Source organism: Gasterosteus aculeatus, chromosome 21, assembly GCF_964276395.1.
Source record: "Gasterosteus aculeatus chromosome 21, fGasAcu3.hap1.1, whole genome shotgun sequence".
NCBI classification, from domain to species: Eukaryota; Metazoa; Chordata; class Actinopteri; order Perciformes; family Gasterosteidae; genus Gasterosteus; species Gasterosteus aculeatus.
Genome location: NC_135708.1, coordinates 7,347,471 through 7,366,813, shown reverse-complemented (window position 1 = coordinate 7,366,813; position 19,343 = coordinate 7,347,471). Strand labels below are relative to the sequence as shown.

Genomic DNA, 19,343 nt, shown 5'->3' with positions numbered 1-19,343 from the left:
AGTGGAGCAACACTCTGCATTTGGTTAAAACTCATCAGGACGTCTAAATTGCCTTAATACTTAAATAACCGATAAATATAATAAAATTGGTTATCCCACCGTTTTCAGTCAGCAGGTATCGCAACATGACGGTCCTTGACTCTGAAACTTTATATATTTTTTATAATTAGTTAATTATACTTTCAGTACTATGGCTCATGAGAGTTAAAGATGGCAATGCCACAAATAGAATAAAGAGCATTGCATAATATAGTGTACTTTTAGTTGTAAACAAAAAATAAGTCCCTTCCATTACCCAATACAATGTGACTCAGTTACCGTGAATGCCAAGAAAAGTGTGTACCAAATGGCACCAATACTATGTGGCTCCTACAACGACCAAACGCAACATTATGTTACCCCAAAGTTGTGCCAGCACCGCCTCCCAATGTGTCTCCAGTGCTTCTGCTTCTTCGTACCAGTATTTCCCCTACCAGGAGGGGAGCGCTTAAGGCAGCCCCCACCAACTGGCCTTTTTTTGCAATTTTCACACAGCAGAGATGACCTGGCGGTGCATTAAGGTCCTGTGTGCAGCCACACTACCGATCCAGTTGGACACACTAAGCCATCAGAGCCCTCTAAATCACTGCTCTTCACCAGCAGCAAAGCACCTCACATGTTTGAGTGGAGGTATTTTTTCCCGGCAGCTCCTAAAGTACACACAGACGGGAAGGTTTGCACATCTCGTATCTTTGCACTTGTAGAGTAAACTAAATACTCACATGTGCACGCCGGTATTACATGTTTGAAAGGCAAGCACACGCGCATTCTCCACAAAGGTACAAAGTTTACAAACCGTGACCAAGATACATAAGGCATGAGGTTAATACTAAACTGCTGTAATCCATTATTTGGTTGGTTTGAGAGCAGAGATAGCAGTGCTTCAGCATGTACCTGTCGGGCCTAAATGATTGCTTATTTCCTGGCAGTGTTGGGGGAGGGGGGGTCGAGGTGGAGTAATTGCAAGCAGCTGCCAAAGCTGGACCTTACCTTTCCTGTTCTTTCAAGCGAGGCCCAGAACACCGACCTGTGCTACGCCACCAGAGGTGATGGTGAGCGAAATGCTCCACCCCACCCCGATGAGCACCGGCTCCCCGCGGGGCTTTGTTGGGCCCGGGCGCACGGGCTTTGTTGGAGTGAGAAGGACGAGCAGAACGCAAAAGCGGCCATTGTTCGTCCCGCAACTTCACCCAAATTGAAAATTGTTGTCTTCATTTAAAATGTATTGTATGGCTCTGCGCACTTCGGCTAAGCGGCAGGTGTAGGCAGACGGAGCAAGGGAGCCGTACTCCTCACTCAGCAAACTGGAGCGTGCAGGATGTTGGAGCGGCCGGCCCTCGTTCGGGAAGCGATAAACGTAAATCTGTGAAATGCGTCTGTTATAAGTGTATAAGGGGAGAGTTGGTTAAGAGGCCTGATCTGCACCGCTCTCCTCAGGCTGTAGAAATCAGAGAGCCGGAGCTGATGGGGTTTGCCCACATTTGAGGAAAAAATAAAAGCAAAGAGAGACTGGCCAATCAGTGACATAAGTCCAGGATTATTGCTTAAAAAATGGGAACAGGGATGTGAGGGCTTCTAAGAGTCCACCCCCCCCATCCCCCTCAATAACGCAGAGGGACCGCGGATAGGGAAAGGATTCTCCCTGTGAATCACGGCTAATTAACGAAGTAATTAAGATCAGAATCTTTGCTCCGAGGAGGACTCCGAATTGTCTGTAGGCTTGAATAGGGCATCAAACGGAAATCCCCTGCATTCATAAGAGGGGGTGAATTAAAGCGTTCAGACCCTCTCCCCTCTACTCCGCTCCCCTCGGGTCACACAAGGGACCTCTGTTGAAAAGGCAAAGCCCGTGTTACGGCGAGTTGAAGGCCCTCGATGCTCTGTCGCTAGCACTGCTCGTAATGCAATCACTATACATATTTCAACCCGAGTGAATTCATGTCATTAAATAATGTCAATCCAAGGACACGCTTCGATCTTTCCAACGACAGCCGCGCCGACTGTAAGTCGTACCGCATTGTCGTCTTATTCCTCTCGTGGCAAATGATAAATGAATAAAGAGTTCATAAACGAGGTGCTGAGCATGAACACCGTTTTATCATCAGCGCCCAAATAACATCCCTTCACCATGGATGTATTTTCCAGGTTTATTCTGCTGCTACAAGCTGCGGGGATATCTATGGGTGTGAACGTAATGTCCGGTCTTATTGGGAATTTTATATAGTGGGCGCACGGTGGATGTGATTTATTACGTTCAGCCCGCGTTTCTTCTTCTGGTTGGCAGTGTTTACGTGGTGCTGTCATTCCTGGGCTGTCTCTCAAAATGATGCCCCTTATCGTTGAGCAGAACGCTTTGGGCTTTTGGGGAGGCGCTTCAGCGCTCATGTCATTGACATCATTAACAGTCAGTTTGATTTCAATAAACACACCCTACAGGAGCCACTTTTAAGTATGGTTGCGATTTTTGTGGGTCAGTGGGTCGGTCTATTGCTCTGGAACAGTGCCGCTGTTGACGACCATCGGATGGATTACCGTGACATTTGTCCTCGACATTCATGTACCCGGGTGAATGCCAATGACCCCCTGACCTTTATTTCACGGGCACGTCCACGGTATCACTTATTGATTGAAAACATGTTCTCCATTCACAAAACCAGATATTTGTGGATCCTGAGGATGAACCCCAAATATTTCGACAACTGTTGGATGGATTTCCATGATAACTTGTTCTTTCTGAACTGAGGCAACAAAATGTATTATTCCATTCAGCTTTGCCATGATAGCAGAGACCAGAGCCAACCTTTCAATTCTTACCCGTCACAATAAAAGCCGACTGCATTTTATAGCCTTGGACTTGTTTGCATGTTCTCCAGTATCCTGGGTGCCGTCAATGTGTGTATGCATGTAGCGTGTCAGAAGTCTGGCCAACCCTCTGTATGTAACCATTTGTCTGTTTGTCTGGGGCAGAGGACAGCCCGCTAATAGTCCCCTTGCAGTGGAACTTACTGGTTCCCTGCTCATAAGCTGTCTTGTGCAATTTGTGCTGAGCTCAGTGCAGCTCTAGAACATTTTCACTTATGTTTCACCTCGTCCATACACTCACACGGTCAGAAGACACACCAGGTCGAGATGGTAATGGGGAAATTCCAGCAAAGTCTCTGTTGAGCTTGGAGGCCACTCCTTTTTTACAGGATCAGGACATTGTGATGCAGGGTTTTAAAATGAAAGCCCTTCAAAATCTCTTTCCAGAAGCATCTTCATATCTCATTCACAAGCCATTTTCTAAAAAGAAAGCGAATGAAAAGAGACAATACTTACACCGTGTAGGGTTTCAAAATGAAAAATGAAAATCTCCTTTTTAACTATCTTCTAAACACATTCGTCACCCAATTTTAGGATAATTTTTTTTTTTGTTGTAGGACATTTGAGCCCTTGGTCACAACTTTTCTAAGCGATGAAGTGTGAGAAGTGAAACAGTTTCTTCAACAAAGTGTTGCTAAATTAAGCTTCTGTAAAATCTAGTGTACCTATTGCAGCCAACACGCTGCCTTTCAGGTTGCAGCCAAAATTCATCACATAACCCAAATCACTTCCTCTTCTCTTTCCTCTCAGGCAGGAAGGGGTTACTCTCCACGTTTCCTGTCCAATTCCCAGAGCTCCTGCTACATTCTGATTGCTTTCTTGATGTTAAACATTCCCAGGCTCCTACAACCTTTTAGCCTGCCTGTGCTGTCCAACAGCCGTCCCAGGTGAAGGAGTGGGCGAACCGCCTGTTTTTAAGGATAAAATCTATAAAAAAAGTTATTTTTTCTCACAGGGGGTGGGAGATACTGGGACTGGAGGGGCAGAGAGACGTGCGATGGGAACGCTTTTTTTTTCTTCTTTTCTTTCTTTGCATTCCGTACGGTTGGTGTAAGGCTGTGGGAAAGCACGTTTTCCCAACTGTGGTTCATTTGACCCAGCAAATCTCGTGGAAGTAAGGTTCTGTTCGAGCTGAAGGTTTGATTGTACAAAAGCCAGGCCAACCATTTAGACCCGTTTAAATCGCCAGGGAATGAATAAATACAAGTCAGTCAACTTCAGGAACATTCTTTTTCGACATCGAGGTTAACACATTAGGTTAACCCTTTTCAAACGTCACCCCCTTTTAAAATATTCTTCCATGACTCCTTCCCACTCACTTCCTTCCCTCCTGAGACACCTGATCAAGAGTTATGGTATCTCAGCTGAGTCAGCGGGGATTTCGCATCAGTCATGAAACAAACGGGATCCAGATTGAGCAAGCAAGCCTGCGTGGCGGCTAGGGTGTGTGAGCCAGGGGCAGAGCCAGGCCAAACCGGACTATATTTAGCCTGGCATTGCTAGGGCTAATTGTCCTCCCAGGCCCTAATCATTTCCTGACTGTGTAGCTCACAAACGACGAGAGGGGAGGCCGAACACCCACTAACCTCATGTTAAAGAGACGCAGGCATCAATGGCAGTGTCAAAGCGCTCCGTAGCAGAAGAAGATTCAAATTTTTGTCATTGCACAGAGTACAGGTACTGAGACAACGAAATGTTTCTCTGCAATTAACTCGTGCCATAGTGCGCTGTCGGAAAGGGGCCCAGGTAGCAGTTAGTGGTTAGGTGTCTTGCTAAGAGCCGGGATTTGAACCAACAACCCTTCGGTTCCCAGCACACCCCCTCTACTCCATGCGCCACGCTCCCCCCGAGGAGACCCGTAGCCTTCCCGCCTCTATGCTATTAGACGTTCTGTAAGCTGATTGGATCGGAGAGGTTCAGTGCTGCTGTCCACCGTGTTGTATTAACATGTTTTCCTACTATATTAGTAATTCCAAGACAGCATCCTTATCCCTCGTTTGGAGACCTGGTTGTGAGTCATAACCCCCCCGCCTCCACGTGGGCCTAGCTCGGGATGAAAGGAGAAACCAGTATCTCTCGTAAACTTGCCTGAGCTGCGTTTATTTGGTGGAAAAAGTTTTTTGGAGGTATTTGGATGTCACAACCACCTCACCCCCCTCCATGGTGCGGTTTCCTGTGTGGTTCCTATTCCGAGACTTGCCCAGGTTGTACAGCGGGCACATGAAGACCCGGGTCAGGGAGGTGAGGGCTTCGGAGTGAGGGGATGGTAAGGGTGACCGGGTCGCCGCTCTGCCTGAAAATCAGCCCCAAGCTTCCTTCCTGCTCTTGTTCCCAAAGGGATGCTGGGAAAGCAACCAGCATGCTTTTTCCAACCAGAAGAGGGACCAGGTGGCTGGCCAAAGTTGAAAATGATAATCTCTCGCTGCTGCTGTCCCCACCTGTAGGATCTGTCCATAACACAGTGTCTGTATGTTGCCTTCTTCAGCATTTGAAAGTTTCTCGTTCCACCTATCTGTATACAGCATGGTCACATGAGTGGTGGTGATTGCTACGATCATCTGGATGAATGTGATGGTTTCGTTTTTCAGGCTGATTTGATGGCAAACCCCCCCCCCCACATAATGACTAATATACGTATACTAATAAGACAATGCACAATCAATCTCGGGTTTTGAGAAGTTGGAGAATTGCCCCCGGCCTTGGTGGTAGGAGGACTACTCACTATCATTATCGAGCTGTTGTGTTGGTCAATAGTCTCCTGATTAGGCCTGTAGAGGTTAAAATCCTTAAAACATTTGCCTCCATGTGTTGTTGGTCATATGCTGCTCAGTGAGGATGTGGGCTAAGAGCCAGAGGCCGGGGATGAGGGAGAGAAGGAATAAGTGAACTGTGTTTGTCAGCTTTCTAAACCCCTGAAATTGATTCTTCTTCTGCACTCTTTATTCTAATGAAAAGCTAATCCCCCCTCCCAGCTCCCCTTTCCCTCCATTTATAAATAGAGCCTCCTATTTTCCCAGGTCTGCCGTGCACTGCCTCTGAACATTAGCACTCATGATGAGCCTGTGCTCTCAGCAATCAATTTGCCACGCTAAGTCCCTCCAAAAAGGTTACCTGAAGCTACTGAGCCCCTGTCACGTAACTTTGAATTTGGCTCTCTCCTGCCACTGATCATTCAGCCAGTTGAATAAATGGCCCTGTCTGGGGAATCGGCCAAAGGAAATGTCAAAATATTGATGCTGAACAGTGACGTGATGGCAGGGCGTTCGTCACAGAGAGGAGGCCGATTTGTGCAGGTGGTGTACAGGGATAAAGGAGGCGTGTCATGCTCGGCATCGGCTCTCCATCACAACAGTTCCATTGGCTTTTTTACATCGCGGGGTAGCTGATAATCACACTTTTGTTCATTAACCACTACAATATTAATTTATCATAATTTAGGATTATTATGCCCACGATCAGCCTGTTTGCTGTCCGTTTTGACAGAGTGTCTGATTTCACGTTCCACCTGTCTCCTCTTCTTACCGCTTCAGTATGCTTAGATGTTTTCTAGATGTGTACCTTACAAAACTGATAATCCAACATTGACAATTTACATGCAATGTGTCACATCTGGGGTTGTCACGATACCAAAATTATGACTTTGATACTATACCTGCCAAAATATTACGGTACCTGATACTTATGATACAATACCACAAATAGGATACTGGAATATTAATCTTTTGATAGTAAAAAATAGAACATCTGTAGGGTTCCCTTTTTTACCTGGCATCTGTTTGACTGTCTGTGGGATAAACAATGCTTCATTTACTTGCATATAGAGTTTGATATTCTCACATTCGTATTTCCTTAACTAAAAATAAAAAGAATTAGGCCAAGATCCACCCTCAGGCTCCACCAGCATGGGACCTATTACATCAAGTGTGGGATATTTGGTACAATTTTGTGTGCATTCTGACCTCATGATCATAAAGGCCCACCTGACTGAAATTGTAGGTTATTTTGCATGTATACATTGCTGCTGGACTATTCAGTAACCTATTTGCTGTCTTGCGTTGCACTTGCTTGATGTTTGACTGTGTTAGGAAAGTTGTTGTCAAGCTCGCCAACATAGCTACAGGGCTCCCAACTCTCACGGTTTCCCTGTGTGACACACGCGTTTGCATGCTTTCACACGCCACACATCCAACTTCTTACGCTAAAAAAAGAATCTGCGCTGGTTCATCTCCAACTATCTATGACCCGATTCGCTGCACGTATTTTCCAAACACAGTCAAATATCAAGCTGCATCAAGTGCTACACAAGACAAAGCAGACGTCCTCTTTTCGAGACTTAAAAAATGCGTCCGGGTAAAAGCGGACGTCTGGTCACCAGAGCTAAACTAGGCTAAGGCTACTCGTGTTAGGCTGTATATGGGTGAGCAGTCTGCTACATGAGGACACGTCTCCCCTGATAACTCGCTGTGAGTGACGGCTGCATGTTGCATGTGTGAGCGCTGCGCAGTCAATGCGTGCAGGCAGCCTGACAGGGAGCGGAACAGTGAGTGCGCTCTGATTGCATGCTTTTTATTGAGTACCGGTACTAAAAAATTTCAAAACCGCATTGTTTTCAAATGTAAGGGTACCGAGGTACCTTTCTAGTACCGGTACACCGTGCCACACTAGACACATCATATGAACTAGCTGGGGGGATATCCGGGCCTCCTGAAGCGAGGTCCCTTTTGCAGAAACATGATAAAGCAATTGTGACTGCACATTGATCAAATTAGATCATGAATTTCAGCTATTTTGATACACTTTGTTTTTGCTGCCCAACCGTAGGCTGTTTACCCCTTCAGCATGTTCTGAGATGACAAACAGCCCCAGAAGGAAGTCCCAGTTGTAGGTCATGGTCATGTAGGTCAAGTGTTTCAGCCCTGTTTTGGAAACGTCATGAGAAGGAGTTTGAATTTCTAATATCAAAGCTACAGTAGGTGTTGTTCTCTTTTTAGATCCCACTTGATTTCATTGGCAGTTAATTATTCGCTCATCTGGCTTTGGTTTGACATTTGACTGAAGTTACCTCTTTTGATGACTGGAGGCCCGGTGATAATGACTTCATTTTGTACTGCAAAATACATCCATTGAATTGGAGCGCACACAGACCCACACACCCGGCTTTGTTGTGTGCTGTTGGTGGCTGGGCAGCTCTGCGGTGTACCTGGCAGGCGGCTGGTTCTCTGGGATCCTCTGATAGCGCTTCTTCCTTTGAGGGCCCCGACATGATGTGGATAACAACACAAGCCCCGTCCAGAGTCTGATCGCAGGCCAACGCGAGCCCCGTCCAACCTCCGGGCTACCAAGGACCTGGGCGGGATAAAGAGCCCCCCCGCCGTGGATTGGTTGAGCCATCATCAGACGTGTAACACAAGTTTGATGGCTGATAGCGGTGGCCCGCCCTGCTCCGGCTGGCACACAGAGCGATCCCTGGATGCGCCCTCGGAGGACGTGCCCACCCCTCTCGTCTCTCTCGTCTTCCCTTGATCTGCCTCAACCGGCTTCTCTGCCTCAACCCACCCCTCCCCACCAGCTCTTTCAGTGCCTCTCTCCCCCCCTCGTCGAAACAGTCTTTCTTCTTCGCCTTCTTCCCTCCCAGTTCCTCGTCAGATCCACAAGGCCAGATTTTTATCGCTTTCTGCAAGTCCTGCGAGGGGAACCTTGAGGGTCTCAGTGGGATCAATTTAAAAGGGAAGCGCTTGTCTCTCCTCCTCTCCTCGGCCCTCTCGGCTGATTGGGCCCGCTCGCCAGGAACTTGTAGGCTTTTGATCTCCAACGCCCCCACCCACCCTTTGCTCGAAGTTTTTGTCGGAGCTTGGGCTCAAAAAAAAAGAAAGAGAAATCCTGTTCCACTTTCTGAGTACTATGGGCCCCATCCCCTTTTTCTGCACCTGTGAGAGAGCGAGGGAAAGTTCTGCAAACCCACTGGGTGGTACTAAGAATCTATGGGCGCGACTGGCTTCCCTTTGAAGATGTGAGAGCGATCCCTCTGTTCAGGTGGAGGTGCGCCGGCGAGGCCTCGCGGTCCTCGGGCAGATCGCTTAAACAACCGGGTGAGAAGTTGCTGGGAGTTGCGATGCATAATTGAGGCGTTGCGAGGGGGACGGGCCTCGATGTTCCAAAGAGGAGAAGGGTACGAGGTGCTGCCCAGGAGCGTTCCCATGCTGAGCCTTGTTGACGTTGCTGCCTCCTTTGTACGACATGAAGGAACAGTGACTCCGCGGCATGAAGGGGACTACATTAAATGAGAAAAACCAACCAGGGAGTGCTCTATTCAGGCTTTAATGTTTCTGAGCGCTGGTACAGGATAATCCAGCTTTATTGCATTACGTGCTATACACTTATTTCAATTTTTAATCTGCAAAGTAGTTGCCGAGATCCGTTTCACGTGGCATTGCTACGGCGATCAGCTGAGAATCCAGCCCACACTAATGGAGATGCTCCAAATCCAACCAACAAACAGGGAGGAGTGACACAACACAAAACACAAAATGGTTTGGGCTCGATGGTTTTCACCTTGGTGGTCGTGGGACGAAATGTTATTTTACAGCTATTGTATACAATGTTTCTGAAAACGTTTTAGGCGAGAAAAAGGCAATCCTGTATAGCATATTGATTTTGTTTAATCAGCCTTGTTTGACTGCTTGTTCCGAGCATCGTGAATTGGACTCCTTGCGATGGAATGACTTAATTTGTCAAGCCTGGGCTATGAATTATGGTAACGATTGGTTAGTCAACTCACATGGTGCATGGCATGCGCTGCAATCGCACATTTTCGAAATAAGTAAATAAAAGAAAGAATAGTGCATTTAAATGGAGTCAGTGAGTGGAGTCGTTCAGTGAAAACATTAGTACGAAATGGAATCCAAACGTTATCCTCAGAAGATGACCAGCTGTAAAACGTGTTCAGGATTGGCTTAACGTCTGCAACAAGACAAATACACTGACGGTGTGATTGTGTGATCCTGTTGTGTAATGGAGCTGCTTTTCTGTGGAAAGGTGAGAAACACAGGAGCCAGGCCCCTCCCCCTCCGGTCTCTTGCCAGGTTACCGGGGGTCAAAAGAGTCTTTCTTGTCCTACCTAACTGACCTTTCGTCTCTTGGGAAAACTCCAGTCACGACTCTGGATTAAAATTCTTGGTGAATTTAGACAAACCTGGCCACAGGTTTATTTTCTTTCTTTTTTTCAGCTCTCTCTGCCCGCCGAGCTGCTCTGGGAGCAACCTGAAGGTTTTGAGGTGGTTCGGTTACGAAGCAAAGCACTCTTCATTTTCAAAGCTGCTGGGTCCCTCGGTGATGACATCACCGGTGTAGTTGTGCACTAATTGAGGTTTAATGCTAGAGTAGAGAAAGCAGGGCTGTAATTTTCCCGCCCCGGCCTGGAATAGAGACGACTGCTTTTAATGTGGTCCCGGTCTAATTTAGGTTGCAGTGCTGCAGCTGTGGGACGCCTCACGCTTTAATGCTTCTCACTCTGCCCGGAGATAAAAAAAAAATATATGTATGTAAAATGCAGCTTGTTTTATAAAGTGATGTATTGGACATGCCCAGACTTGGACGTACATCAGTAGTGATAGTCGATACTATTTTTTGGAAGAAAAACTAGTGGAAACTAGACTTTCATAAAAAGAATTCTTCCAGTGGCTGTGCAAAAAACCACCAACGTACTGAAGTAAGCCTCGAAAGGGAATAAATCATCCGGCTAAAAACTGCACTCCCTCTGAATGTAAAGCAACACAAATAGACCCGACGTAGGTGGAGGAGGCAGCGGCTGTAACGTGGAGAGTGGCGTTCCATGTGTCCTCTTGATGGCTTGTCCTCCGTGTGTGGCATAGTGACACCCGTCCTCCCGTCCATGGAAACAAACACCATGCAGAGCTGATCTTCATCGCTGCGGCCATATCAAAGCATGTTTGAAGAAAACGGCTTTAATCACAAGTTATATCATTGCTCTCTGGAGTGAGGGGGCACTGTTGAGGCCTGCGGGGACATCTGATAGCAGCAGGAGACCAGATGAGTTTAGGACGGACCGGACGTTATACTCCGTCTCTGGGGAAACTCTAGAGGCGGATTCTTCTTCTTTCTATTTGTTAGTTTCTGAAGCAAAATACTGGACTCATTTATGCTGCCGTTTTTGTAAGTGCGCCGAAAAATTGTGTCATTCTTTTAAAAATCCTCTGTCCTCAACCTGTGGCGTGTAGACGTGCAAGTTTGCAGTGGTGCAGTAGTACGAATATTAAAACACTTCTGTACGACCTAGAGGTACTTTTCCATTTTAATGCTAATTCTACAAGTTTACCTTTTTGACATGCTAATCCAATGTTAATATTTTGAAATTGGCTACTTGGATTTTCTATCATCTTTATAGATAAGAGTATTTACACAAATATAATAGATTTTATATATATATATATATATATGTATATATATATATGCAATAATTGTACTACAGTAAAGTATTTGAGCACTCAAATAGTTGGTTAGTTTACAACCCAGTTCCAAGAAAAGACATATGCTCACAGATTGCACCATCAGAACAACCAAGGAATGTTTCATCATTTAAATTTCATGTGATGAAACCGAAGCTGCTTGGCAGCAGGTCGCTGTGATCGGCCCTCGTACGGAGGAGTTTGAGAGGGAGCGTGGAAATAAGCCGCGGATATCAGCGGCTCTGTAATGTACGCTGGCCTCGGGGTGTGATTTGGAAATGAAAGAGCGTTTTGTGATTAACTCTCGACACATGCAGAGAGAGAGAGAGAGAATCAGGTTTTATTGCAGTTTGTTTTTTAAAATTTTCCTGAAATTAAAGGCGCTTCCCTCGGTGAAATCGTCAATATTTTATATGGAAGCCGTGTTCTGTGTGTATGTGCAAAAAATAATTTTTATTATCGTACAACCTAATTCCCCCTGAGAAAATGTTATCTCTGTCATAAATAATAGAGCTAAATAAATAAATGATTACTTTCAGGGAACGTCCCTGATGTTCCGAGCGACGTCGCAGCCATAGTACAAACGATGGCTGTTTGTCCTCCAGGTTAATACTAAGAACAGCGGTTTTCTTCACGGTGAGCATTTCTACCCCCCCCCCCCCATCCCAATGAGCATCCCGATCCCGACTCGTTAAAATCAGGGCTTCATTGGTCTCCTTCCGAGTTCAGGTAGTAAACCAAAACGAAACGCCGCCCACAGCATGGCGTGTCCCGGACTCTCGCTCCTCCATAATTTATCCAGACAACTAGAATGATTATTCTATGAATATGCACTAAAAAGTGTGTGTGTGTGTGGGGGGGGGGGCTCTTTCCTGCATGAAACAAAGAGGTGTCAGGGCGAATTAGGCCCCCCTCCGACTGAACGCCCAGCAAGCTTCGAGATGCACCACAGGTTCTGCTGAGTCGCACATGAGCCACGGTGTCTGCCCCCCGACCCCCCCCTCCCCCCCTTCACTCCTGAGTTGCTTTAACAAGGTTGTTGGAAGAGGATAAGGCGTGTTAAATGAATAATTTACACAGAAGAGCGCTCCTTATTTATTTAATACGGCTAGATGTGACTGAGTGGGCAGCCGGCATCCCCCGACTGCCAAGACACTGGCTAAACGGGAGCTTGCCCGCTTAATGGAGGGCCGAGGCGACGGGCGTTTAGAGGGAGCAAAAGGGTACATGGGAGACTTTGTAGAGTGCGTGTCTGTTTGCGCGCTTGTGAAACAGGCCGTGCACAGCCGCGCTCTTGGAAGGATCTTGTCGTCGCACCACGTTACTCGTTGCTGCAATAGATCACACGAGGGACCCTTCAACTGTTTTTTAAACTGTAACCAAATGATGTAACCACACTGTGATTAAACCTATCTGCGTCGGTAAATATTTATTTTAAACTGTAAATTCTAAGTTCTGCTGAGAGACCACTAAACTAACCAGCTAGATACAGCTAAGCTCACTAGCCTTAGCGTGTTAGCTAGCTAGCATGCAAAGCCCTACTGAGTGAAGCAAACGGAGAAGCTAAGCTAATCGTAACCTGTGTACAGTACTTACTGCAGCAGCAGTCTCCAGGTCGTAGATTTAGAATTACTTTGACACCAACTGGCTACCTTTGGTAATAAAGGCAAGAAAAAACCGAGGGGGGAGGCCTCATGGCAGCCGCAGCGCTGATCTTACATCATAAAAATGGGCATAGATGTAATTCCTGTTTAGAAATGAACAATTCCACAATTAATGAACCATATTCGATGACATGAATGGAAATTAAAATGTTAAAGTAGTGTAGAAGTTGTTGTGATACTGTTGTGTTGTATTATTTATAGCTTAAATAACATAGGACTTTATTTTAAAGGTCAATGTTTTTTTGTCTTTACAGGGGGTGTGGGGGGGGCAGGACCACACCGTGGGCACCGCCCAGAAAGAGAAGGAGGAAGAGGAGCGAGGGAGCAGCTGAGGAGGGTGTCACCGAGCATCGGTAAATGCCTTTCTAAAGAATGTCCCATGTTTTAGGATTCATAATGTACACGTCATGGTAGCGGCAACTTTGGGATGTGAGACAGAAGGATCGATGGGAGTGAACGAGTCGCTTTGATGTTCGGGAACAAACGCATGACGATTCCATGTCAGTTTGCTTAATAACATCAGCCCTCTTGTTTTTGTGGAGGAAATAAAACCTCTCCGACCAATCAAGTTAGGATCTAAATCTTTAAAATCCTCTGTCTCTGACATTGGGTCTGTCATTTTCTCGCCCGTGTTGTCGTCGTCGTCCTCCTCCTCACATTCTACAACTTCATTCTGTAGACAAAGGCAGCCCAAGAGAGACATCATCACAGTTCCTGTGTGTGTGTGTGTGTGTCCCAGGAGAATGAAATCCCACAGTTCACACTGACCTCATTATAAAAATAGCTCATCTATCCAGCCATCACAATTCCCTCCATTTCCCCTTCTCCTCTACCATCTCTTAGATATATATCATGATCCACTCTACCTTCCCCTCTCTGTCTCTCCATCAGTGTTTGTGCTGGATTTAACGTGAGATTAAAAGCTTACACGAGCCCTTGTAACGGCACGGCCCCCCTCCCTCGCAGCACCTGTCATTACCAATCTGTCCGTAATCCGGGATCATAAGATGTCTTTAATCACAAAACATCTCAGTAAAATTAAAGATGGTGTTTACACGATCGTCTTAACGTCACGTCTCCCCCAGGTTTTTGTCCCTGAGCTTTCTGTCCTCTTTTGTACCTGGCTCACCTCTGCCACCAGCCCCCCCACACCATAGAAAAGCGCACCTATTAATTTAATAGCGGCATTGGTGATCATTACAGTCCGAGGCTTTTAATACCTCGACAAAGACAACTGAGCTGATTCTAAATTCATGGACTCCAGACGGAGCCGGACACACAGAAGATTCAGCTAATCTTCACTAATGAGAAGATTTAAAAGAAAAATAAATACATGAAAAGACAATGGTCTTCAGAAGACTTTGTTTGGGCAAAAAAGGCGATTGAGCCCATGTGCGTTTTTTCCAGTAAAGCCTTGTTTTACATTCACACTCAAGCACACAGTAAGCCCCCCCGCAGTGTCTTTATACATTGAGCCGCTCTGGCTACCGAGGATCTGCAGAAACAATAATTACAATACAAATAATTAGGCCTGTTGCAATATGCAATATATTGACCATTGACCTCATTTTTGGTGGTGCGATATTCCTTTTACATATAAATGAACGTCACCAACATTTTAGTCGATCGCGCTGTCCACTTGTCTGCTTCCATTGTCGGGGGCGGGGCTTAGGCAGCACCTCCACATGCGCACAGCGGACACGGACAGGGAAGGGAATGCGTGGAATACAACCATTAATATTTGTAAATCAAGATATCTGCTTTTCCTGCACGTCCTCTCCGCATGTCTCAGCTGGGCTCGGGCATGGTCCCAAAGCGGCGGGTCTAAAGCCTAGTTTATGCTTACGCAGACGCAAGAGCCCCTTGCGTGTCCCTTGCGTGCCTTTTCACACCCGCAAGGCTGTGATTGGTCTGCTAACTACATCCTTTACGGAGTCTCACATTTCCGTTTTCATAGTACAATACCGCCATAATTAAAACGAAGAATGTTTGCGAGAGAATGAATCAGATTGAATTGCTTTTGTCGGAAGAAATGCGTAAATACGACCACTTATACAACCCGTCTTTGGCAGACTATAAGGACGCGCAGATGGCCTCTGATTCATGGAGGGAGATCACTGCAAACGCCAGTCTGCCGGTCGAGGGGAACAAAGTTGTGGAGGAAAATACGGGACAAATGTGTCCGCGATGAAAAGCAACAGTGTCGATGCGCGGGGCAATAAAGTTTATGATAAATAAATAAACAAACAAATAAACAAACCAACGACTTTCACACACAAAGACGTGACTCTCTATGTCGGCTTCAACAAAAGGAGGTGAATTGCTCTGCAACACACGCAAGACTTTTAGAACCATGAATTGAAACGACGACGCTACGACGCAGACGCAGAAGCATGCACCAGCCATAAGAAGCAGTTTAGCCAATCACTGCTGAAGATAAATGAGTGACATACAATTTCAGTGTCCTAAAATACATTTAGCTTTAGGATAGCCCTTCGCCGCCCTGCGCTGGGCTCTCGTCAGGGCAAGACGCACCGTTTTAACACCAGAAACAATGTCAACACCAACAGTGTTCCTCAAAGAAGACGAACTTGGTACATTCTTGGTACAAGACCCGTTTGAAACAAGAACTTTGCCGGGGAAACTAGAGGTAAAACAACTGGACACCGATGATCTTGACCTCACAATCAGACAACGGACCGGCATGAAAGGGAACTTTCTGTAGAGATGCTACACCGCGAGGTTTAGCTAGCTGGTTAGCTACGTGCTAACATTGTATATACGGGGACCCCAAAATAACGGGCAGGACTGTGTTTTTAAAGTGGAGGTTGGTTGATCGCAGTGATAACGTCACGCCGGCTCGTTAACGTCACGCCGCCGTGTTGAAGTGAACATTGCTACACAGCTGCGATGCACAGGACTGTGATGAGAACACACAACCAGGACGTGGATGAAAACAGGGACATTTTATCAAAAATAATTAATTAATGTCAAGTTTTGTGGGGCGTTTGAGTTTTGAGTCTTTTGCCAACAAAATAGGTCCACATGGGCACACATTATATATATATATATATATATATATATATATATATATATATATATATATATATTATATTAGGGTTGTCAATAGATTATGATTTTGAATGTTGTTGTTTATAACAAATTCTTGTTTTTTTCTAAAGACTAAATCTTAAAAGACTAGATAGTGTATTTTGGACACTATTGTTTAATTGTTAAACTTTAAGTGGTCCGTTCGCCACTCACCCTCCTTCTGTTTGACACGTGGAGTAATTCCTCTGCACAGTGCTGTATGTCGCACCACTGTTTGTTTTACTTCCAAAGCAAAAAGCTCTCTCGTCGACTTAACGGACTGCAGCTAGTGGACGTTTCATTTCTGCGGTCAACTTCCGGTTCACTTCCGGGACCAAAAAAAATCCACCAGCCACCATCGGTAATTTATCTGTAGGACCAGAGGTGTCTACCCCTGAATGGTCAGTAAAGAGAATGCAGCTTTTAAGGCACTTCTTATCTTATCGGAGGTTGCAGCCTGGTTCCACAAAGCTGCATACATGTTTGTGCTCTTCATTACTAACCCAGCCTCTATATCCAGCAGCTTACCCCCCCCCCCCTTATGCTGCAATCACACCAAAAGCTCGGGTGAATTTCACTGACTCCTCCAGGAAGTGCGTCTTGCGATTTATTCGCTTCGCTCCTTCCGGGCCCGTTAAGAATTTGCTTCCTCCCCAACCATTTGCGTGCATTGACTTTTGATAGAAGCTACTTGCGTGAATAATTCGCTTTTGGTGTGACCGCAGCATTAGAAAGGCCATCTTATGTTAACGGAGTGAAGCTGCCTCGCATTGACCTTCTTTTGGAAGCCCAGGCTCGCGTCAACGGGTGAAAAGTGGGTTGGGATCATCTGCATATTCTTTTCATCGGGCTCTTGGAGCATCCGTCAAGTTCTCTCGATGCGGTGGAGCTCTCTCGACTCCACCACATGCCCCCTTCTCCGCCAGGGTCCTTCACTCCATCCCAGCCGCTTCAAAATCCTCTACCCTGCTGCCGCCCTTCTCTTCAAAGCCGCCCGAAGTTGTGTTGAAAGCCAAAACCACTTTTGTCTGTCCTTCACCGGAAAGCTGATGTGTTTGTGTCTGCGCAGTGTTGCCCTTGGGGTGGGTTACCTCCACCCCCTCCATCTCATCTCTTCTCCTCCCTCACCTTGCTGTTTATCCGTCTCTGGGCTCGTCACATCCCTGAACCAGCTCTAATTAGCATCCCACGCAACACTGTTTACTTACTCCGGTACCGGGAGAAGGGGAGGGAAGCGAGAATGAAAGTGAGAGAGTCAAAAAAGGGGAGCGGAAGAGACTGAGAAAGCCAGGAAGAGGGAGAGAGCGGGAGGGCTGTGAACAGGAAGAGAGGGAGAAATGGTTCAGAGAATCAAAGATCCATGAGACTCTCTCTTGTAGGGAATTCAGAGGGTAATGATGGTTAAAAAGACATGATGCAAAAAGTTGAGAAATTGAGAGAGAAGTTTCCCCGCCTCTCCACGCCTGCTCTCTCTGCCTTTTCCAGCGTTTCATCTGAGGGCCTAAAATTAGTGAACTGGCAGCTTCCTTCCTTCCCCTCCCTCCCCCCAGTAACGTTCTCCCGTGCGTTGAGTGGGTCGAGGTTGCGGTGGTATCACAGGGAAGTGTGTGTGTGTGTGTGTGTCTTGATGCAGTGGTACGTCTTGTCATTGCATGAGGGGGCACGTAAATGAACAAAGAGAGAGAGCTTAGTCTAAATGGAAGGTCCTCTGTGGTGTGTGTGGTCAAACTACCTAAAGCCTTTTGGTATAAGTGTTATGTCTCTTACCCTACTTCTTGGTTCCTATGTACCACGTCAGGCATTCTTGACGACCACCCAAGATTTGAGGCAGGGGCATCCCTCAAAACAACTAGTTGGTAATGGGTACCATGGAAACGGGGAGGGAGGATAAAAGTGCCATATTTTGTCTTTCCTCACCGATACTTGTTGTTGGTCCGGTTCAAACAAAGAAGGTATCAACGTAGTTGTCTAAACAATAAAAAAAGGCACTAATTTAATTCTTCAGTGAAGTAGGATTACTTCTCTACTCTAGATAAAAAGTGGGTTCAGACTTTGTTTGATAATCCGTCAAGTTACAAGTCTACTCATTTGACAATTATCTGACTGCTCCATTGAATCCCAATGCTCCCTCTTAGCAAAGGGTCAAGTGTGACTTGACCTTGTGCGTGTCTCTCTAGATTTCAAACGCAGGGGTCTTGTGTTGGCTATTGTTGTGTTTTTTTAGGGCCACGAGGGAGACCAATTGGTCCAAATCCACTGGTTACTTCAGGTCATTATTTGATTTCTAGGAATGTCATTCCATGTTGAAATATGCCTTGCTGCCATTTAAAAGTAAAGACAACAATGGGACTAATTGTTAGTTTCATGTTCCACCGTGTGTCCTACATTACATACATCTGAGCTCACTGTGTTTTATCTGCATGTGTAAATGTTGCAGGCTCACCTTACATGTCATGCTCCACCAGTTTCCCCTTTCTTTCAGGTGTTATCTGCTTCTGTAGCAATCTTACCGGCTCGTCATCATTTCCTTCCTTGTTCATGTTGGTCAAAGCAGAAATCTAGATGCGGCAACCAGCACATTTCTGAAACCAAATATTACACAGTCTGTTTTTTCACAGAACTTGAATTCAGCAGATTAAAGGGCCCTTTCTCACATGCTGTCACTTTGAATGGTGGCATAGTAAAGTATTCCGAAATGGTCCCTTCTGTTTTGATGGTCTAATCAAGAGCATTGAAGTTATATTTTAACTTTCAGTAACTGTTGGTTCTTATTCCGTATTTCCAAGCAGCATCAGTCGTCACCTTCCTGCCCCAACAACCGTCATCCCTCGCTCTTACTTGATTTCCTTCTTCCCTTTCTCTGCCGCTTTAGTGCTTCAGAAGGGTCGAAATGTCGTGGCGGATGGAAAGGTCAGGTAAAGGTTTAGTGTCGAGCATGGCTAACGCAGTGCCGGCTACCCGAGGTGGGAGGAGCGCGTTTACACTCAAGACCTTGAACAGTCAGACACACAGCTGTCACCTCCACTCCACGTCGACGCCATTCAGCTCTGAGCCGGCAGCCGCGTGTGTGTGTGTGTGTGTGTGTGTGTGTGTGTGTGTGTGTGTGTGTGTGTGTGTGTGTGTGTGTGTGTGTGTGTGTGTGTGTGTGTGTGTGTGTGTGTGCGTGCGCGTGCGCGTGCGCGCGCGCGCGTGCGCGCGCGCATTTGGTTCATCAGCGAGAATA

At 46.2% G+C, this 19,343-nt stretch overlaps 1 protein-coding gene across 5 annotated transcripts in view; it reads left to right on the top strand.

The window, feature by feature from the left end:
• Nucleotides 1-19,343, top strand: part of znf438 (zinc finger protein 438) — a 42,521-nt gene that overhangs the window by 8,274 nt on the left and 14,904 nt on the right. For 4 of the 5 annotated variants that reach the window (XR_013454518.1, XR_005710380.2, XR_005710379.2 and 1 more), the window contains exon 2: nt 13,285-13,383. The exons of the other annotated variant lie outside the window; for it this stretch is intronic. The gene's annotated coding sequence lies outside the window, so the exon portion shown is untranslated. The remainder of the gene's footprint in view (nt 1-13,284; nt 13,384-19,343) is intronic. 5 annotated transcript variants of the gene reach the window in all.